Raw genomic sequence first — 23,175 nt, 5'->3', positions numbered from 1 at the left:
TGTGTTATTACCTCGTCTCACTAAAAAAGAATGTCATGTCATGTTTTAATTTCATTTGAACCTTATTGACCAAAGGCTAATTATAACCTCATACCTTTGTACAGTGCTTTACACTTTACATTATGCCAAAACAGGAAGTAATTCTGGGTGATTAAAATACCAGGATCATGTGAACGTCAGCATTTTTAGCCTGGGATTACAGGGAAGTTCTAATATAAAGTCTATTACATTTGTGGCCTCTGTGATCTTAAGGTTGGTAGGTTGAAAACGTGGTAAATGCTATTAATTCAACCATTAATTTGTTTTGCAATTATGAGATTAAAATATGTTTGTCGTAAAATTAGCAGACAATATAGAAAAAGACTGGTAAAAGTACCTGTTATGTCAACACTCAAAAGTAATCATTTTTTTTTTTGTATATTCTTCTAGACTTTTTTCTTTGCAAAAATACAGAGAATTTTTCCCCCCACAAGAGCAGAGAGTCCATTAATTTTCATGAAATATAATTTAATCTGGAATAATACAAATATAAATTTCAAATTTATTAATCATTCTAGTTTTGTAGGATATAAAGATTATAAGATTATTACCTTTGAGTCTAGGTGTGGTGGCCCCCACCTGTAATCCCAGCACTTTGGGAGACTGAGGTGGGATGATTGCTTGAGGCCAAGAGTTTGAGATCAGCCTGGACAATATTGTGAGACCCTGTCTCAATAATAATAATAATAATAATAATAATAATAATAATAATTAGCTGGGCATAGTGGCACTCACCTGTAGTCCTAGCTACCTGGGAGGCTGAGGTGGGAGGATTGCTTGAGTCCAGGAGTTAGAGGTTACAGTGAGTTATGATTGCACCACTACACTCCAGCCTGGGTGACAGAGTGAGAACCCCATCTCAAAAAAAAATGTATATATATAAAATACAATAAAATATTATTACTCCTGAGTACTTCTAACAACATCGAGATATTTCCAAATGAAGTGAAGAGTGGCTGAAGGGAAAATTAGGGGGAAGTAGGGTGAAGGGCATAGGTTGAGGAGGTGTCTTAGTCTGTTTGGGCTGTCATAACAAAATACCATAGACTTGGTGGCTTATAAACACCTATTTCTAACAATTCTGGAGGCTGGGAAGTCCAGGATCAAGGCCCATTCAGTGTCTGGCCCATTCAGTGTCTGGTAAGGGTCCGCTTCCTAGTTCACAGATGGACAGCCGTCTTCTCCCTATGTCTCCACATGGTGGAAAGCCAACCATTTCTCTCGGCTCTCTTACATAAGGGAACTAATTCCATTCATGAGGGCTCTGTCCTCGTGACCTAGTCACCTCCCAGAGGCCTCATGTCCTAATATCATCACTTTGGTTAGGGTTTAGGATTTCAACATACGAATTTGGGAGGGCAAGGGGCATAAACATTCAGTTTATTGAGGAGGGAAGAGAAATAGGGAAATACTGACTTCTTCAGACTGCTGCCTCCCTCAGCTCTGGCTTGGGTTGCGATTAACTCCACTTCCTCATTCACCTCTGCTCAGTTCTTTCTCAGTGTATATATCCATCAATATCCCAGCATTGATGTTTCTGTGGTGAGAGGCAGGATCAGCTGAAAGGGGCTGTCACCTGCAATTCTTCCACATAGTGCCCAGCAGGGAGGGTGGAGTGGAGCAGCACTTTTCCTTCTTTCTTTCTTTCCCTCTCTTGCCACCATGGTGGTGTAGCAGGCTGCTCTGTAAACGTCAGTGGAATCCTTGGAACTTTCCTCTTGGCATAAAGGAATAAACCTTTGCTTTTTTAAATTTATGAAGTGGAATTGATAGAAGGTATGTTTGCTGAGGATTCCTCTGAGAAAAACTCTAAAATGTCTATAAGCCAAGGCTCTAATTCTTTTTAATTTAATTTCTACCAAGCTTAAAATTATTTTATTAAATTATATGTATTGCAAGTTGAGAAATATCTATTTAGTTTTATTAAGATTATTTAATTACATTATCTCAGTTGTTTTTATGTTTTGTTTGGTTGTTTATTTATTTATTTTTGAGACAGAGTCTTGCTCTGTCACCCAGGCTGGAGTGCAGTGGCGCGATCTCGGCTCACTGCAACCTCCGCCTCCCAGGTTCAAGTGATTTTCCTGCCTCAGTCTCCTGAGTAGCTGGGATTACAAGCATGTGCCACCATCCCTGGCTAATTTTTTTTTTTTTTTGTATTTTTAGCAGAGATGGGGTTTCACCGTGTTGGCCAGGCTGGTCTCGAACTCCTGACCTCAAGTGATCTGGTCACCTTGGCCTTCCAAAGTGCTGTGATTACAGACATGAGCCACCACACCTGGCTTGTTTTTATGTTTTACACTGAGTGCAAGTTTCTTTTTCTTTTTAAATATGCGTGCAACTTTATGAAAGTATAGATTAGTGGAAATAGATGTGTGAATCAAGTATTTTACCTTTTCTGTGAAAGGGACAAAATCAAAGTTTAGTACTGAGATTTTTGTAAAAAACACTCAAAGTAGAAAAAGAATTTTTTTTTCAGACTTTTAACATGATGTTCTGTAACAGTTATTTTCTTTAAAATTTGGTATGGTGTTAAGAGAATAGAACTAAGTAAATTATATGTGAAATTTCCCTTGAGCAAGATCTGTTCTTTGGTGTGATCCTTGTGTTTTCCTTAAAAACAAACAAAAATTTTACTTTTGGAGTTGAAGACTCAGCATGGATATTTCCTTATGAAAAATGTGGGTTTTTTTTCCTTGCAATATATGGTGATAGTTAATATTTTTCTCAAATATATATTTAGCTTCCTTGGCAAAATAAAGACTTTCTGCCAACTCCTATACTTAAAAATGAAATCTTGTAAGAGTTTGGGATTGGAGTTTGCTATTATTTTAGGAGGATTCTGGGAAACTAATACAAGGTCAGTGCCTAGGGAGGAACTACACTGTAGCATTTTTTATTTCCTTTTAAGACCTGAAAAGGTACAAGGAGCCAGCCAGCAAATAGAACCTCCAGTCCTATCGTGTATCTGTCTGTTGTCTGCTCTACTATGCCTGTTTAGTCATGAGACTCTTGGAAGATGTGTGTGTGTGTGTATGTATACACCTATTGGACTATTTTTCAAGCTACTGTGTTTCCTATGAGAAGACTAAGTGACATATTTTTGTATTGTCAGAAGGTGATTTAAACACCCATTATTGCCAGTAATAGAAAAGAGGTGGGCCATACAGGTTTCTGGGGTTTTGTTCCTTCTCACTTTTGTGTTACTCACTTTTGTGAGAAGGAACAGTTTGAAAAAAGATATCAGCTTTGCTCATCAGTTTCTGATGTGTGTGTGTATTTGTATGTGTGTTATGGTAAGGGAAGATGGGATGGTGTGGTAACACAAGTCATAGATGTAGCTGAAAACTTTTCCATTTCCGCCACCCTAAGGGAATAGACTAGTTAGCTGTTAGCACAACCTTTAGGCTCTTGTGGTAGCTGCAAATGCTTTCCTTCTTTGAAGAATTGGTGGCTTATGATGGAAAAGTTGGCTTTCTGCTGTGTCAGTATCCCTCCCTACTGAGTACATCAGTAGAGTTATTTTAGTTCTCCTAAAAATATAAAAATTATCAATTTAATATTCTTGCTCTAAGCAGTTAGATTTAATTGGCTATTAATTCCCTATTTTTAGTGTTTATTTTTCTCTTGAATAATATTGAAGCAAAGTTGTGCTAGTGATATAAATGCAGAGTGAAGAAAGACTGAAAATACATCTGATACTGGTATGTGAGGGGCTTGGCTCAGAGTCTGAATATAAATGTGCAGTAAATGGTGCTGGTTTTTGTTGTTGGTATTATTATTGGTAATAACTTTTTCCTATTTAAACTCTAAGCAAAGAAAATAGCTTAACTTGTTTTCACTGTGGTCAAAGTAAGTTATTCTTAAGACCATAAATTTCATTTTAAAATGTGTTCTTATAGAAGATACCAAACTATAAAATTTAACATAAACTTAGTAATTCTAGATTAAAAATAGGAGATTGAAGTGATAAAACTAAAAAAAGATATATTTTTAAATATGCCTTTGGCTTCAGATTGTAATGTGGGAAAGAACTTGAACTTTGGATTCAGATAGACTTGGGGTTGTATCTGGATTCCACTATTATCCTGTACATCTTTGGCAAGTTACTATTAGTACCTGGACCCATTTGCTAGGTAGCAATAGAGATGAAGATTTATTTATTTATTTATTTTGAAATGGAATTTTGCTCTTGTTGCCCAGGCTGGAGTGCAATGGCGTGATCTCGGCTCACCTCAACCTCTGCTTCCTGGATTCAAGCGATTCTCCTCTCTCAGCCTCCCGAGTAGCTGGCATTACAGGCATGCGCCAGCACGCCCAGCTAATTTTGTATTTTTAGTAGAGACAGGGTTTCTCCATATTGGTCAGGCTGGTCTCGAACTCCCAACTTCAGGTGATCCACCTGCCTAGGCCTCCCAAAGTGCTGGGATTACAGGCGTGAACTACCACGCCTGGCTGAGATGAAGATTTTAAAGGGGAATCAGGTATGTTTTGATTTGCTAGTAAGGCTGGCACTGCTGAGGGAGTATGCCGTGCAGCAGTTCACAGGTTCCTCAGATTCTCAGAATCTCTTTCCTTGCTAAACTTTCTGGTCATTCTCAGCTCCACCCTCTAACTGCAGTATCAACTGAATCTCATGAAATGTTTTGGCGAAGCACTTCTTTCCAAGCATGTCAAAAATCTTCTGAGTTACCAGGAGGAAGTGGTTGCCTGTGAGGGCAGAGTCTTACTCTTGCATATATTTTAGTGATATATACTAGATATAAACTCTTGGATTACAATATGGATGAGTTCTACTTTTATTCTAGTTTGTTCTTCAGGCTACTTATTCTGCTTAATTTCGGTTTGGAATTAAATATCTCAGTCTGTGCAACCTGTTTTTTAGTTTCTTGATTTAGAAGAATTATTAATCCCATAAGCAACTGTCAATAGAATGTATCTAATTCCTGTGAATCTTAGTTTCTTCATGTCTAAAATGGGGGATTTTTGGCATAGATTCACTATGACTTCATGAAATTTAGCTCAGAGTTTGTATCTGATATATTCACTATTGAATCCTTGGAATCTGTCTATACGGTGCTTGGAACAAAGTGGGCTGTTAATAAATTGTTAAATAAATGCAAGAATTTACTTGAAATTGTTACTTTAACAATATTAGTGACATTATAAGGGAGTGGTATTTGTTTTGATAAAGTTTTTTTTTTTTGTAGTAGAAGATTTTAAACTTTGTGTTCAGGCATATTCTTGTTTGAAATATAAAATTAAAATTTGTGTGCTGGGCGTGGTGGCTGATGCCTGTAAACCCAGCACTTTGGGAGGCTGAGGCAAGAGGATCACTTGAGCTCAGGAGTTTGAGACCAGCCTGGGCAAAATAGCAAGACCCAGTCTCATTAGAAAAAAAAAAAAAGAAGATTAAAAATTAAATTTTGTGGACTATTTATTATCTAAAATTTTTGATCCATTCTGATTTTCCTTTCCATAACCATGTATGATTTAATGAATAAGGGGTGGAAAATAGTCATTTGAATATACATTACTTGAATAGGAATTTGAGGTCATTACTAATCAAGTAATTATTTGAATAATATTTACTATTGTACCAATTACTATTCAAGTAATTTAATTTTGCATTTAATATTTGAGTATCTATTATAATCTAGGCATTGTGCTAAATGCTGAGGATGTAGTAGTGAATACAGTTTTTCCCTTTCCCTCAAGAAGTTTATAGTTTTGGAGCAGACAGACAAGAAAGCCATTTTCAACACTGTATAATCAATACTGTGACAAAGTTAAGCACAGTGTGCTGGAGAAGCATCCAGCTCATACTTGGCAGTCTGGGAAGACTCTTTGGGGATTTTGTGGTAGCATAAATTTGAAAGCCTAATAGGGGCTAGCCAGGTGGAGAAGGGAGAATGTAGAAGGACATTTGGTCTGAAACAGCATGGAGGAAAGCCCAGACATGAGAGAGAGAGAGAGAGAGAGAGAGAGCAGTGCTCACCCTCTTAGTTTTATCAATAGTATTTGAGGAGTTGACTGCTTTAATTCCTTTAAGCCTACCAAATTGTAGTTATTAAAACGGCAATGTGTAAATTTTTGTTGTGTTCCACAAGTAAAATTTTGGGGCTTACTTAACTGCTGCAACTAGGGTTACCCTCACTAATGTGTGGAGAATAGAGGTACTGTTAAAAGTTGATGAAATGGCTGGGCGTGGTAGCTCACGCCTGTAATCCCAGCACTTCGGAGGCTGAGGCGGGTGGATCGCTTGAGCTCAGGAGTTGGAGACCAGCCTAGGCAACATGGCGAAACCCCATCTCTACTAAAAATACAAAAATTAGCCTGACGTGGTAGCGGGTGCCTGTAATCCCAGCTACTTGGCAGGCTGAGGCATGAGAATTGCTTGAACCTGGGAGGTGGAGGTTGCAGTGAGCCCCTGTCCTCCAGCCTGGGTGACAGAGGGAGATTGTCTCAAAAAAACAAACAAAAACAAAAAAACCAAAGTTGGTGAAACAAAAACTTATATGAATAATAATTTTTAAAGTAAACAGTAGATGAACTAAAAATGATCAAAAGGAGAGGAATGTTGGAAATGGAAGGTAAATGAGCTACAGTTTCATCCATTATATCAGAAAATCAATAATGCTTAAAGTTGGTAAGTCAAGAATAGTGGTATAAACACTTGAAGATAGAAAATACTCAAACAAAAACCAGAAAAAGTTAATAGTTGCATATGGGAAAGGTGAAGTATGGGTCAGAGGATTATTTATTTGATTATAATCTCTGCTATGTTTTTTGTGTTTTAGCGATATATATAAAATATATTAAAATAATTTAATAATTAAACTGAACTAGATTTTAAAAATATACTATACCTCCACCAGAATGGCTAAAATGAAGAAGACTGATAATACCATTGTTAATGACGTTATGGAGTAACTGGTACTGATGGAAGCATGAAACGGTATAGCCACTTGGGCAAAAAGTTTGCAGTTTCTGATGAATTTATACATATACCTATTGCATGATCCAGCAATTCCATTTTTCAGTAATTTGTACCCAAGAGAAATTAATGCACATGACTACAAAAAACTTGTACAAGGATGTTCATAACAGCTTTATTCATAATAGCCCCAAACAAGGGAAAATCCAAATGTTCAGCCATAGGAGAGTGGATCAATAATTTATGGTGTATCCATAGACTGCATTAATATTAAACTCTAAAAAAGAAAATTGATGTACTTAATAACATGGATGAATCTCAGAAACATTAATTTAAATAAAAGAAGCCAGATACAAAATAACACATATGGGTATGGTTTTATTTATATGAAATTTAAGAGCAGACAGAAATACGTATTGTGATAGAAATCAGAATAGTGATTGCCTTGGGTGGGCAGGAGGGTTGAGTGGAAAGGAGTTCAGAGAAACTTTACAGGGTAATGGAAATGTTGTATGTCTTCTGTTGCCCAGGCTGGAGTGCAGTGGCGCCATCTCAGCTCACTGCAACCTCCACCTTGCTGGGTTCAAGCGATTCTCCTTTCTCAGCCTCCCAAGTAGCTGGGATTACAGGCGTGCACCACCACACCTGGCTAATTTTTGTGTTTTTAATAGAGATGGGGTTTCACCATGTTGGCCATGCTGGTCTCAAACTCCTGACCTCAAGTGATCCGCCTGCCTCGGCCCTCCACAAAGTGCTGGGATTACAGGTGTGAGCCACCCTTCCTGGCCAAAATGTTGTATATCTTGGTTGGTGGTTACACAGGTGTTTATATCTGTCAAAATTCAAGCTGGTCACTTAAGACTTGTGCATTTTGCTGTATGTAAATTGTGCCACAATAAAATACTAGTAATATAAAAAATACAAAATAAAGACTAGAGAGATTGGTTCTTTAAAGGAATGGGAAAAGTCTAATATGGTTGCAAGGAAGAGTTGAGGGTAGAAAGGTTAAAATGTTAGCCTGGGGCCATCTTGAATGACTTTTTTTCTTGCTTTGTTGCCCATGCTGGAGTGTAGTGGTGTAATCTCTGTTCACTGCAACCTCCGCCTCCCAGATTCAAGTGTTTTGTGTCTCCTGGGTTCAAGCGATTCTTGTGCTTCTTGTGCCTCAGCTTCCTGAGTAGCTGGGAATACAGGCATGCACCACCATACCCACCTAAATTTTTTTTGATATTTTTAGTAGAGACAGGGTTTTGCGCCGTGACAGCCAGGCTAGTCTCAAATTCCTAACCTAAAGTGATCCACCTGCCTCCATCTCCGAAAGTGCTGGGATTACAGGCATGAGCTACCGTGCCCGGCCCTACCTTGAATGACTTTGTAAAAATGGAGGAATTGGTGAGAAGTATTTGAGATTTAAGAGAGATTTAGGAAACAAACCTTTTAGTGATGATTTCTCTGTTAGCTAGATGGCGCAGTTTACTGAGCAAAAGAGCCAAGGTGGGTGGGATGGGGAGGGTTGGGTAAAAATGGTGACCTGAATTTCACAGATCTGATTACTTAGTTTTGGGAAAGATATAGAAGATTATATAATAGTAATATTACAACTAGAAATATAATAGTACTATCACCTTTCAAGGCATTATTATTGTGTAAATTATTGTGTGTCCCCTTCTGTTCCAGCCATTCATTATCCCTTCTCATTTGTCTTTATGAAGAGATACATGATTTGCCATTCATAGTCTATACAAAATACAACTATTGAACATTGGATAGTCTATGCAAATAGGATAGTCTATGCAAATAGGATAGATTGAATGGTTTTATTCAAGAGAATGACTGTCAGTATAAGTCTCCATATTTAATTTTAATGGCCAGTCATGTAGTATTGAAATAGCCAGTTAGACTCTTTCATGAGAGAGACTGGAAAAGACCCAGTGCTAGTATATTTTTCTTTTCTAAAAATTGAGATACAATTCACATACCGTAAAATCAGTCCTTTTAAGTTATATAATCCATTCATTTTTAGTGTTTTCACACGTCGTGCAACCATCACCACTGTCTCATTCCAGAACATTTTCATCATCCCACAAAGAAACTCTGTACCCAGTAGTGGTCATTTCCCATTACCCCTTCCCCTCCCCAACTCAGCCCTTGGCAACCACTAATCTAAATCTACTTTCTGCCTCTATGGATTTGCCTATCCAGTATTCTTTTTCAATTAGCCAGTCTCCAGCATCATCACAGCCAGTGATCCCACACTGAAGGTTGTGAAGATTGTTTTTCCTTGAGTCATTCTATAATCCAGTGATTTTCAGATTTTATGGCCCTACGTATCACCTGGGGATCTTGTTAAAATGCTAAAATGCAGATTCTCATTCAGCAGGCCTGGGAAAGAGCTTGATATTCTAAATTAATTTCTTTTCTTTTCTTTTCTTTTCCTTTCTTTTCTTTTCTTTCCTCCTTCCTTTTCTTTCTCTTTCTTTCTTTCTTTTTTTTGTTTGAGATGGAGTTTCGCTCTTGTCGCCCAAGCTGGAGTGCAATGGTGCTATCTCAGCTCACTGCAACCTCTGCCTCCCAGGTTCAAATGAGTCTCCTGCCTCAGCCTCCCAAGTAGCTGGGATTACAGGCATGCGCCACCATGCCCGGCCAATTTCTGTATTTTTAGTAGAGATGGGGTATCACCATGTTGGCCAGGCTGGCCTCGAACTCATGACCTCAGGTAATAGGCCTGCCTTGGCCTCCCAAAGTGCTGGGATTACAGGCGTGAGCCACTGTGCCCAGCCGATACTCTAAATTTCTAATAAGCTCTTAGGTAATGCTGATGCTGCTGGTCCAAAGGTGACACTTTGACTACTGAGGTTCAAAGATGCCTCAGAAGAAGAAGAAATTTAATTACAAACATACATGAATTGTTCAATAGCAGCTGGTACTAATCTAGAAAAATTATTCCAATCTGTTGAGTTTAATAGTGTTTCTTTGTTAATTGCCTTTCAAAGTGATTACTTCTCCCCTACATCATAACTATCTACATGTTATGGGACAGTTTATGGGCTTATTTGTATCCATAATTATGTTAGTGAAATCAAATAGTAAAGAAAGCTGAGTTAGAACCTGTTCCACAAGTATAACTTTGTTGTTTAAACTTCTTCTGATATTCAGCTCTAATTCCTTTTTGAAAGAAACTTTTCTACAGATTTTGTGTTAGATTACTGGTAGTCTCAGATGAGTTCTCTAACCATCCAATTCTGCATGGCTTCCTTGCATTGTCTTTGGGTTGATTAGGATTGCCAGGAAGTAAAATAGCCACTATAGCTACTTCCTTTTTCAAGTCATTCAAGTTAAGCTTAATGTAGAAAAACTTCGTGAGATTTCATTAAAATTCTTCCCTACTCTCCAATTGGAGTATAATAAATCCAATCAAGATAGGCTCTGGATTTTGCTGTTAGTACTCCAATGAAGGCAGAAATGGGGACATAGCAAACTACAGCAAGGCTTATTTTATACCAGTACAGAGCCTTGCTTATAACAGTGGAGGTATGTAGCTATTTAGTCTTGGGCCATCTATTGCTCTCAGTCTGAGACCCAGTTATACAACCCAGTTGTATAACTCAATGGATTAATATTTCCAAATTAAATAAAACTGAATTGGGTACAGTATTGTGCTCCTGTAGTCCTGGCTACTTGGGAGGCTAAGGCAGGAGGATTGCTTGAGCCCAGGAGTTTGAGGCTGCAGTGTGCTACATTTGTGCTTGTGAATAGACACTGCACTCTAGCCTGGGCAACATAACAAGACCTAGTCTCAAAAAATAAAAATAAAGTCTAGGCACGGTGGCTCACGCCTGTAATCCCAGCACTTTGGGAGGCAGGTGGATCACTTGAGATCAGGCGTTCAAGCCAGTCTGGCCAACATAGTGAAACCCCATCTCTACTAAAAAAAAAAAAAAAAAAAAAAAATTAGCTGGGCCTGGTGGCATGTGCCTGTAGTCCCAGCTACTTGGGAGGCTGAGGCATGAGACTCACTTGAACCCGGGAGGCAGAGGTTGCAGTGAACTGAGATTGTGCCACTGCACTACAGCCTGGCTGGCAGAGTGATACTCTGTCTCAAAAATAAATAAATAAACAACAAAATAACATAAAATAAACTCCGTTTAATTTTTCCACTGTTCTTTATCTTAGTGTAAAAGTGTCTTAATATTTATCATAGTATGAGTACACAGTTTTTTTCAGTAACCTCTTGTCCAATAGAAGGTAGACATTTTAAATAATCAACATATATTTATTTAGTTCTACAAGCAATGGTTTGGGGGAGCAAATTCAGTTAACGGTAAAAAGCATGGGTTTAGTACCTGACAGATTTAGGTTCCTGTCCTAGCTCTTTTACTTACTAGGTCTGTGATCTTGTATAAATTACTAATCTCTTTTCACCTGTAAAAATAGGGAGAATAATAATTATTTATCTGTGGAAAGCACTTAACATAGTGCCTGGCATATAGGGTTCATTAAATATTAGACTGTTATTATTAATCATTCAGGAGGTATACATTGCCTATTCTATGTGCTAGGCACTGTAAGTCTTTCAGAAGAGATTGTTAATGAACAAATATTCACACGAATATTCACACAAGATGATAAGAGCTAAGGAAAAGCATAGTATCATGGCAGGATAACAAGAGAAAGATTATCTAACTTTAGGGCATCAAGGAGGATTTCCCCAAGAAAGTAACATTTGTGCAGAGATTTGAAGGATGAGTGGGAGCTCATTAGGCAGAGTAGAGGGAACATTGTGTATAAGCATGACGCAGCATGCCACATCTGAGAGTATAGGAGATGCTGGTGTGCCTGAAGTGATGAGTGAGGATGAAAGTGACCTGAGAGGGGAAGACCCCCTAACAGGGCCAGGTCACATGCAGCTGTGTGGGCTGTGTTAATGATCTTGGGTTTTAGCAGGGAAATGACACAGTCAAATTAGTTTTTTTTTTTTTACCACTCTGACTATGGTATCAATAGATGAGAGTAAAGATAGAGGAGAAGATGTAGGGAGAGTAGTTAGAAAACCTCTGCAGCAATCAGACTAGGGAAGATAGACAGAAGCGGAAAAAAACTTAGAGATTTTTCCTGAGGGCAGATGGGTAGAAATTGATGAATTGGATATAGGCAGCAAGGGAGAGAGGTGGCAAAGATTTCCGTTTTTTCTGGCTTTGGCAGCTAATTTGACTTCTAATAGATAGCATGTGCTCTTTCTCTCTCTCTTTTTTTTTTTTTTTTTTTTTTTTTTTGAGATGGAGTCTTGCTCTGTCACCCAGGCTGGAGTGCAATGGTGCAATCTCAGCTCACTGCAACCTCCGCTTCCCAGGTTCAAGCAATTCTGCTGCCTTAGCCTCCTGAGTAGCTAGGATTACAGGTGCACGCTACCATGCCTGGCTAATTTTTGTATTTTTAGTAGAGACAGGGTTTCACCATGTTGCCCAGGCTGGTCTTGAACTCCCGACCTCGTGATCCCCCACCTTGACCTCCCAAAGTGCTGGGATTACAGGTGTGAGCCACCATGCCTGGCCTTTCTCATTTTTTTTTTTTTTTGAGACAGGGTCTTGCTCAGTTGCCCAGGCTGCAGTGCAGTGGCAGGATAATAGCTCACTGCAGCCTCGATTTTCTGGCCTCCAATGATCCTCTTCAGTTTCCTGAGTAGCTGGGCTGGGACAATAGGGATTTACCACTATGCCTGGCTAATTTTCTTTCTTTTTTTTTTTTTTAGTAGAGATGAGGTCTCAGTATGTTGCCCAGGTTGGTCTCAAACTTCCGGGCTCAAGCAGTCTGCCCGCCTTGGCCTTCCAAAGTGCTGGGATTACAGGTGTCAGCTCCTGCACCTGGCCCAGTCGCTCTTCTTGAGAGAGGAATTCTAGAAGAGAACTAAGATGGAGAGGGCAGACAGATTTTCTTTTAAAAAAGACATCTTGAGTTTGAGAGTCCATTGAAACATTTAAGAGGAGGAAGAGACAATTATGATCTCAGTAATGAAGAGGATTATACAAGAGCAATATATGACATGCTTCTTTCCATCAAGAACCTTATATGCTGGTCCAGAAGATAAGACACATTTTTTAATATAATTAATACTACAAGACTGTGATTGAAGGCATTCTGAAAGAGTAGGTACAGTAAGTGGAGTGAGGCGACTTTGGACATGGTGATCTCAAAGTTTCAAAGATAAGGAAATACTTAAGATGGGCTTTAAAGGATTAGTAGCGTGGGAGGGAGGGAAAAGCACTCTAACAGTAAATGGAAAAATAGGTAGTTAGTGAAAGGGGTATGGCGAGGGTCTGGGTGGTTAGTTACTAGTTATAGAGCAATTTAGTATTCATCATAGCTCAACCAAGAATCTTTTGTATGTAATAATTTGACTTTTATAATGTGTTTTCATATATCTCATGAGAAATGGTCTTATATAACCTAATTCTGTCTTATGTCTCTGTCTTTCCTACTTATTGAAAAGTTCATATTATTGAAACCCAGTATTCTATTGTTGACCTATAATAAAACTATAAATATTATTCTCTGACAGAATGTTATGAAGATGTGCCACTGAATAATAGTTGTTCTTTCCAGCTTGATTATCTTAGAGGAAAAATGGCATGTGATTTAATTTATACGAGAGTACCTTGTAGACTTTATGGGATTATGAAAATGCAAAGTATTGTTATTAATCCTTCCATATATTCCATGTTACTCTTCAGAACTTAGAAGTAAATATTTTTTGCTCTGTAGCAAAATGACTGCAATCAGTGGACTTTTTTCCAGCACCTTTGTAAAGTCTGGAGTCTAAAAAGCCCAGCTCTCTGTAGGCCAGGTTCATTTTTGGAAGTGTGTAGTGATCTTTCTTTCCCACTCAATTGTGGTTTTGTTTGCTATTAACAAAAATATAGTTTTTTTGTTAACAGATAAAATTGTAAGTCCAAACCACTAGTTCAAAATATTTTTCTAAATTAATTAAGATTTAAGATCCCTCCCCACCCTATTCACTTAGGTATCTATAACTGGGGCCATTTTCTAAATGGAACCTTTTCAGGCATTACTTGTATATCCATTATTACTTAATAATTCCCCCATTTTCTTTAGGCTTGAGTTGAAAGAACACTTATATTTGATTCAGATGGCTTTCTAGGACTATGAATAGAGATAGTGTTTCAGAGTTTCAACACACATCAGTGTCCTTTCCTTTCTGATTTCTTGGGACAAGGACCTGGTAACATCTGTTTATTCTCACTCAAAATGCTTGCATTAATTTACCTTTGCTAATTATCTCCTAAAGTATTCCCTAATACTTTCCTTCCCATGTACAGAAAAAGTATGTGAAATGCTTTTGCTGCATGATTATAACATGATTATAACAGTTGCATCATGAAATACTAGGATTATCTTTTTTTCCCAATCAGATAAGATAGTTTCCTTTCATTTTTCTTTACCTTATTGTTCTTTGAAGCTACTGGTGTTTTAAAAATGGTATTAAAATGTTGTTCCCATAGCAACACCCTACTAGTTTCTTATGGAAAACATGGCGTGTTTTACAAGTTGGATTGAAAAAAAAAGAAATGCTTTCTGAAAGAGTTTATTTATAAAATCAAGCCCATAGAACATAACCGTTTATTTCTTTTAGAAGCATTGTTAAGCAGAATGTAACAAAGGATTTTACACTTTGATGTAAATAAAGTGTGTTTCCTATCTTGCTTATGTAAAAGTTTATCTTTGAATTTGTATTAAGTCAACATTTCCCCTCTCATAATTAGACTTGAACAATTTAAATAAAAAACTTAAGTACTGCCAAATTTTAGTGAAATAATTTCTAGGTTCTATTTAAAGGTGCTTATTGTCTGTACCCAGAAGCTGATTGGCTGCTTATGAGACTGTTAATGCAATGCCCATATTACCCTTGTGATGATTTCTCAGCCAATTAGGCTGCACGAGGGATGATGGATTTTGTTCAGGATCTGTTTCTCTCTCTCTCTCTCTGCCCCTCTCTCTCTGTCTACTGATTTTGTAAAATCAATGCTAAGATATTTTAAATCTTTTTACATTTAAATTATATAAATTGTGTTACCCATTTTATGCTGTTTCTTACTATCTGTGTTTAGTAATATTCAGTTTCATCTCAACATTTGAGTCATTATTTTTCTGAGAGGGTTTAGGGAAGATATTATATTTATAATTAAAATTATTAATCCCATGTTTTCCTCTTCTGTTTGCTTAGTTCTCTCTCACTAAATTTAGTTTAATTTCTATTACCTCAGTCTTTTGGGATTTTTTAACATCCAAAAGCATTATCTATTCCATATTCTAGTTTGGCTACTGTTCTCTATCCTTTGTTGCTGTGGTTTTTGAAAGCTACAGAGCCATAAGATATCCTTTGAAACTAACATAAATTATATTTTATGGAGATTAGAGATTTAATGTACTTTAATTATTTGCTCATTCAACAAATTCCAGATGCTGGAGATATAATAGTGAAAAATGCATACAATAATAATTCTGTACTTTTGGAGCTCACATAGTAGGTATCAGTTGGAGACACTTTGATTTTGCTTACTTGGTTGTATTCATTTCTGTATTCACAGTGCCATTTTGAAAGACTCCAATAGCTGGTACCCTTCCCATATCTGTATAATTTAGAATTCTGAGTAATTTTGTATATTTCATTTTCCACCTAGGTGTTTATATATTAATACTTCTGATATTGCACTGTAGTTTTAGACATACTTAATTCCGGCACAGAAACAATAAAAAAAAAAGATCTTATCTAGCTATCTAATAAATTTAGAAGAGATCTTTTATGTAATAGTTGAAGATTCACCGTACTTGATTGCCAAGTCTTCTATGTTTTTTCTTTCAAAAAGCTTTTCAACTTTAGCTTTTTCATTTTTACTTTTAGTGCGCCTTTATTATCTTGTTGTGCCTAAACTTTAGTGTCTGTTCTCCTTGCCTCTCTGCCAGCCTATCCTAAACAAAGCCACTGGACTGATCTCAAATTTTAGATACAGTTGTGTCACTATTCTGCTCCAGAACCTTTCCAGGTAGACCAAGAACCATACAGTAAAATTTGGGGAGGAAGATTGGACAGTCCACCTTGGTGTCCCTAAGGATGAGCAGGGCAGTGCGGTCAGTCATACTCCCTTACCACATTATGTACTTGTTTTGTTGGTATTTTTTTTTTTTAAGGTGGAGTTTCGCTCTTGTTGCTTAGGCTGCAGTGCAATGGCGTGATCTCAGCTCACTGCGTCCTCCGCCTCCCGGGTTCAAGTGATTCTCCTGCCTCAGCCTTCCCAAGTAGCTGGGATTACAGGCATGCGCCACCACGCCTGGCTAATTTTTGTATTTTTAGTAGAGACAGGGTTTCTCTGTGTTGGTCAGGCTGGTCTCGAACTCCTGCCCTCAGGTGATCCACCCGCCTCGGCCTCCCAAAGTGCTGGGATTACAGGCATGGGCCACTGTGCCTGGCCCTATAATGGCTAGTTTTTAAAATTACTTTCTTTTAAACTAGTTTTTTTTTTTTAAGAATGTTGGTATGTTTTCCAGTCTTAGCTTGTGCAGTAAATGATTACTATCAATTGTAGACCACATATAAAAGATATATTCAGTATTATTGGATTTTGTTAATCATTTTTTTCTAGATAACGGGAAGAGAATATTCTACACTTGATCTTAGCCAAAAGGCCGAGAAGCGATGAGAATATTCTAATACTCAGCAAGGGAAGAAACATCACAATTTGTATTAACAATTTAGCTAGCTAGCATTTGAGCCTGTGGGCATGGCTTTGTTCGTATAATTTCTGTGAGACTTATTTAAGAGCTGAAGTATAAAAAGGCCTTTAATTGTCATTTGTGAAAATCAGGAGTGATTAGTGTAAGTTTGTTTTATTTAGAACTTTTGGTGGTGGACACAAGAGAAAATCCGTATGTAATTTTATTGCATTTACTTTGTTGGTGTTTTGTAGGTCAGGAACCTAGCATTGTTTAGACTAAAAAATATCCAATTTTAGAGATGGGGTTAACTTTTTCCCCAATATATTTATTATTGTTAATACTGCTGTTTAACACTCATTCCAAAACTTAGTGGCGTGAAACACTCTTTTTATTATGCACATCGATTCTGCAAGTTGTGCCCTCTGAAAGGGCACAGTGGGGATAGATTTTTCTCAGCCATGTGGTGACTGGGATCTCAGTTGGGAAGACTGGAAAGTTGAGATTGACACACTTGACTCCTGGGGGCCAAAATAGTTTGATGGCTTTTTCACCAACATGTCTGGTACCTAGGCTAGCATTGTTGACCAGACTGCCTTCATGTGGCCTTGCTTGTGTATAACCTGGCGGCCTCAAATGTTAAAGTGAACAAGGACAAATTTGCGTTTTTTTTTGTTTGTTTTTTTTTTGACAAAGCCTTGAAAGCTGAGCATTGTCATTTCCACAGCCTTCTATTGGTTACAAGTGCACACTCAGACAGAGGAGGGGAATTAGACTTCACCTCTTGCTGAGGGAGTTGACAAGGTTTTGGAAGAGCCTGTGGTACAAAGATACTGTTGTGACCATCTTTAGAAAAGACATTCTGTCACAATAGTTAAATAGTTGCCACTGTTGTTTGTTTTGAATATGTATTTTATAATAACATTAGAGATAGAAGATCAGGAATCCTTTTTTTTTTGAGATAGGGTCTCACTCTGTCACCCAGGCTGTAGTACATTGGCATGATCATGGCTCACTGCCACCACAACCTCCCCAGACTCAGGTGATCCTCCCACCTCAGCCTCCTTAGTAGCTGGGACTACAGGCACGTGCCACCATGCCTAGCTAATTTTTGTAAGGACTGGGTCTCCTTATGTTGCCTAGGCTAGGAATTCTTTATCTTATTCCAGGACTTTGAGGAGAGGTCTGTAAACTGAAATTTGACAGTATTTTTTTAGAAAGTATTTTTTAAATGTATTTTCCTATTAATTTGAAAATTAAATATTTAAAACTTTTTTTTTTTTTTTAAACAAAGATGAGATCTCACTATATTGCCTAGGCTGGCCTCAAACTCCTGAGTTCAACTGATCCTCCTGCCTTGGCCTCCCAAAGTGCTAGGATTACAAGCATGAGCCACCGTACCCGGCCAAAACATTTTTTTTAAGTCAAAATTGCTTAGGAATTTGTTTCCCATCTCTTACTTTAAATAAGTATAGGGTGCTTATTTTGGCAGAACTAAAATTGGAACGATACAGAGATTAGCATGGCCCCTGTGCAAAGATGACATGCAAATTTGTGAAGAGTTCCATATTTTAAAAAAAATAATAAAAATTTAAAAACTCCACAAGTGTAGGGTATTGTGGATTGCTAGCATATCCATTTAGATTATGTGCAGTTTTAATTATTGCTTTATGTGAAGACTGTATAAAACAGTTTTCCATTGAGAGGAATCATTTAAAATTTGCCATGTCATATGTTATTTATGCAGGTTCTAGTTTAAATCTAAAAAAATCCTACACATACACAGATAAGAGAAATTATAAGAAGAAAAGAAAAAGTAGGATAAACTTGTGTGTCCTTTGATCTTACTCTTTTTTTTTTTGAGGTGGAGTCTCACTCTTTGCCCAGGCTGGAGCGCAATGGCGTGATCTCGGCTCACTGCAACCTCTGTCTCCCTGGTTCAAGTGATTCTCCGGCCTCGGCCTCCCGAGTTGCTGGGATTACAGGCGCGCACCACCACGCCTGGCTAATTTTTGTATTTTTTGTAGAGATGAGGTTTCACCATGTTGGTCAGGCTGATCTCAAATCCTTGATTTGTGATCTGCCTGCCTCGGCCTCCAAAAGTGCTGGGATTACAGGCGTGAGCTGCCATGCCCGGCCTGATCTTACTCTTAAGAATGAATGTGCAAGGAAACACAAGTCATGTTTTTCTTATCTGGCAAGGGTTTTATTAATGGAAGCAAGAGGCCAACAAAGCTGAAGAAACCCTTTTATGTGCCTAGCCAGAAACTACTGGGCCTTGGGAATCCTTTTATCTGGTAAGAAGGTGACTTAATTTGAAAAGGCTGGGAACCTTACCTAAACTTGAATTTGCACCCCCACAAAAGTTATCTTAGAAAATCTTGCAAGCAAAAGAAGTGATATGGTTGGAGAGGCCTTGGTGAAGTCCTCCAAACTCTGGATGGTTTGTGGTTGGGTGCAGGGGAATAATGAAGGCCTCTAACATATGATATTACTCCTCTAGAATTGTTGACTTTTTTATTTCCTTGGAGTCTCTCAAATCAAGGTTTTATTAATTAATTAATTTCTATCTTTATTTTTTGAGACAGTCTCACTCTGTCACCCAGACTGGAGTGCAGTGGTGCAATTTTGGCTCACTGCAACCTCCGCCTCCCGGGTTCAAGCGATTCTCCTGCCTCAGCCTCCTGAGTAGCTGGGACTACAGGCGCCTGTCACCACGACCAGCTAATTTTTTTGTATTTTTAGTAGAGTCGGGGTTTCACCATGTTGGTCAGGCTGGTGTCAAACTGCTGACCTCAGGTGATCCGCCCACCTTGGTCTCCCAAAGTGCTGGGATTACAGGCGTGGGCCACCACGCCTGACCCCAAATCAAGGTTTTACAGGAATTGGCAACTGTGACATTTGACGTGTATAGCATGTAACCAAATGAAATTTTTTTTTTTTTTTTTTTGAGACAGAGTCTTGCTCTGTTATTCAGGCTGGAGTGCCAGTCGTGTGATCTCAGCTCACTGCAGCCTCTGCTTCCCGGGTTCAAGCGATTCTCCTGTCTCAGCCTCCCAAGTAGCTGGGACTACAGGTGTGCACCGCCACACCCTGCTAAGTTTTGTACTTTTGTTAGAGACAGGGTTTCACCATGTTGGCCAGACTGGTCTCGAACTCCTGACCTCAGGTAATCTGCCTGCCTTGGCCTCCCAAAGTGTTGGGATTACAGACATGAGCCACCCTTGCCTGGCCCAAATGAAATTCTGATGTATCTTAGTGAAGCTAGCTTCTCTTTTTTGTCGTTTAACAGCATGCTAATGCCATCAAATAATTACTGTTTTGTGAACACATTTTGGAAACTGGAAAGACCATTGAGACATAAAACAGTGAAAAGTGGCTTGCCAGCAAAACTGATTGAGTACCTGACAGCACATCTGGTTTTGCTGCTTTGGTGAAGGGAGAAGCTCCACGAGCCACTATGAATCATTGCTTTTACATTGGCATCAAAGACTCTGCCAAAGATCGTGAAAGAAGTCTTGTCTAAGGTCTCTAAAGTCATATTTTAACCTAGTCAGGGCTTTGAATCACTGCCTTGTCAAGAACTTCTCTTGAGAAATAGGAGAGGATTATGAGGTTATTTTCTATTGCAGAGAAGTTCATTGATTCTGTAAAGAACAAGTATCAAAGCACTGGGAATTCTGGTTCTCTTTGCTGCTACATGACTTCATGAATCAGAGTTTTCAGAACACTTGGGGCAATCAGTTGGATTGTTAAACCCACTGCCATGGCAGAGCACAGTGGCTCATGCCTGTAATCCCAGCATTTTGGGAGGCCGAAGCCGGTGGGGAGGTGGGGGGGGGGGGCGTGGATCACAAGGTCAGGAGTTCAAGACCAACCTGACCAACATGGTGAAACGCCGTCTCTACTAAAAATACAAAAATTAGCTGGGCATGGTGGCGCATGCCTGTAATCCCAGCTACTCAGGAGTCTGAGGCAGGAGAATCGCTTGAACCTGGGAGGCGGAAGTTGCAGTGAGCCCAGTTTGCGCCACTGCACCCCAGCCTGTGTGACAGAGTGAGACTCTGTCTCAAAACAAAACAAAACAAAAAAACCATACTGCTTACTATTCTAACTATTTAAGAGAAACAGTAGCAGCTTTCTAATTGAAATAGGTTTTTGTGGAATCTGTTTTTATTTTCCTTTAACTGTATTATCTTTTCTAGTCTAAGCATCTTTTTTACATTAGGAGAGTTTAATCTGTTTACATGAATGTATTTATTCATATGTTTAGATTTATTTATTTATTTTTTGAGTTGGGGTCTCACCCTGTCACCCAGGCTGGAGTGCAGTGGTAAGATCATGGCTTACTGCAGCTTCCATCTCCCATGCTAAAGTGCTCCCCTCATCTCAGCTTCCCACATAGCTGGGACTGCAGGCATAGGCATAGTGGGACCCTGTCTCTACCAAAACTTTAAAAATTAGCCACCATGCCTGGTTGTTTTTAAAATTTTTTGTAGAGACAGGGTTTACTGTGTTGCCCAGGCTGGTCTCAAACTCCTGGGCTCAAGTGATCTTCCTACCTCAGCCTCCCAAAGTGTTAGGATTATAGGCATGGGCTACCGCACCTGGCCTAGAATTATTTCTGCTATCTTGTGGTGTTTTTTGTCTCATGCTTTCCCCCCACCTTCTTTTCTGACTTGTGTAACATTAATTGAATTTTTCTTATTTCTTTTTTCTCCCTGAACTAATGATTTGAAAATGACTTATACTCTTTCTAATTTAGTAGTTACGCTTGCATTTTTACATACATATTTGACTTAAATATTCGAGTCCTCCCAGCTTCTGCCAGAGTAGTACAAGGACTTTAGAACTCTTTACCTCATATCTTTCCCTCCTGCTATTTCTTTCTATTATTTTAGCTCTACCTTGTTTTCACTTAACTGCTCCACACTCTACCCCAACTTTATATATTTTAGTTCCTTTACAGTCAGGGCTTATTTGGATTAACGTATATGATTTTGCTTTTTTGCATATACTCCTTATTTTGGTATATCTTTTAGTGATTCTTTCAGCAACTATCTGTGAATGGCAAATTTTTTCACTTGTTGCCTGAAAATGTCTTTATTTTGCCCTCATTTTAAAAAATATAATTTAGCTTGATAAAGAATTAGAAGGGTTTTTTTTTTTTTTGGACTTTGAAGATTTCTCCGTGGTTCTCTGGCTTTGGTTATTGCTGATATGATGTCAGCCATCAGTGTAATAGTCTTGCCTTTCTAGGTAAATTTTTCTCTCTGTGTGTGATTTTAAGGTTTTCTCTTTGCTTTTGTTCTACACACTATACACAACATAATCCCAGGACATACAACAAGCTTCCTTACTGCCTCCCCAGGCCAGGCCAGTTGATAGAGTTTTCCTAGTCTTGTTTTCACTGACATAGTAGCTCTTCCTAGGGCTCTGGACTCTGCAGGAGGCTAATTCCACACCTCGAATATATACACCTAAGGCGTCGTCATCTGTTTTTGAGTGGCGGTTTAGACCCCCAGCTTCTAGGGCCTATATCCAAATTTCAAATCCTCCTGGGCTTTATACATCAGCCCACTGCATTATTTTGGCTTTCATTTGTTCCTGGTACCTGGTGTCTTAGTCCATTTGGGCTACTCCAACAAAACACTTTGGACTGGGTAACTTACAGGCAACAGAAATTTGGGGTCAAGATCAAGGTGCTGGCAGATTGGGTGTCTGGTGAGGGCTTGCTCTCTGCATCATAAATGGAGCCTTTTTATGGTGGCCTCACGTGGCAGAAGGGACAAACAGGCTCCTTTAGGCCTGCTTTACAAAGGCACTAATCTCTGTAATCCCAGCACTTTGGGAGGCCGAGGCGGGCAGATCACCTGTGGTCGGGAGTTTGAGACCAGCGTGACCAAAATGGAGAAACCCCATCTCTACTAAAAATGCAAAATTAGCCGGGCATGGTGGTACATGCCTGTAATCCCAGCTACTTGGGAGGCTGAGGCAGGAGAATTGCTTGAACCCAGGAGGCAGAGGTTGCGGTGAGCCAAGATCGTGCCCTTGCATTCCAGCCTGGGCAACAAGAGCAAAACTCCACCTGAAAACAAAACAAAACAAAAAAACAAAGGCACTAATCTCATTCATGAGGATGCCACCCTCTGAACTTAATCACCCCCGAAAGGCCCCACTTCTTAATAAAACCATAGTAACCAGGAATTTTCCTTTTTGACTTTTCACATGTACCGTTTAAAATGTGTTTAATGAGGGAAATAAAGAAAATGAGACAGTCTTGAAAAGATGAGTCATAATGGAATTAGAGACCTTTGAAACATGGAGAATTTATTTCTCTATCTCATGAGATTTCTGGAGCGTTAGTATAAATGTATATACTACAAATGTATGTACTACCTGTCAGTTGAAATATATAATATGTCCACAGCTCTAAGGGCTCATTGACTGATTGTCTGCTTTATTCCATAAAA

The 23,175-nt window shown here is 38.7% G+C and overlaps 1 protein-coding gene and 2 pseudogenes across 10 annotated transcripts in view; 2 read left to right on the top strand and 1 right to left on the bottom strand.

Annotated features, from left to right (window-relative positions):
- The window catches only part of CDK19 (cyclin dependent kinase 19), a 206,037-nt gene that overhangs the window by 75,774 nt on the left and 107,088 nt on the right, over positions 1–23,175 (top strand). The gene's annotated exons all lie outside the window — the stretch shown is intronic.
- LOC112440322 (U2 spliceosomal RNA) lies at positions 16,524–16,687 on the bottom strand (annotated as a pseudogene).
- Positions 18,179–18,276, top strand: LOC112440192 (U6 spliceosomal RNA; annotated as a pseudogene).

This window comes from Pan paniscus, chromosome 5 (genome assembly GCF_029289425.2).
Source record: "Pan paniscus chromosome 5, NHGRI_mPanPan1-v2.0_pri, whole genome shotgun sequence".
NCBI lineage: Eukaryota > Metazoa > Chordata > Mammalia > Primates > Hominidae > Pan > Pan paniscus.
The sequence above is the reverse complement of the archived record's forward strand: the minus strand, read 5'-3'. Positions and strand labels throughout refer to the sequence as shown.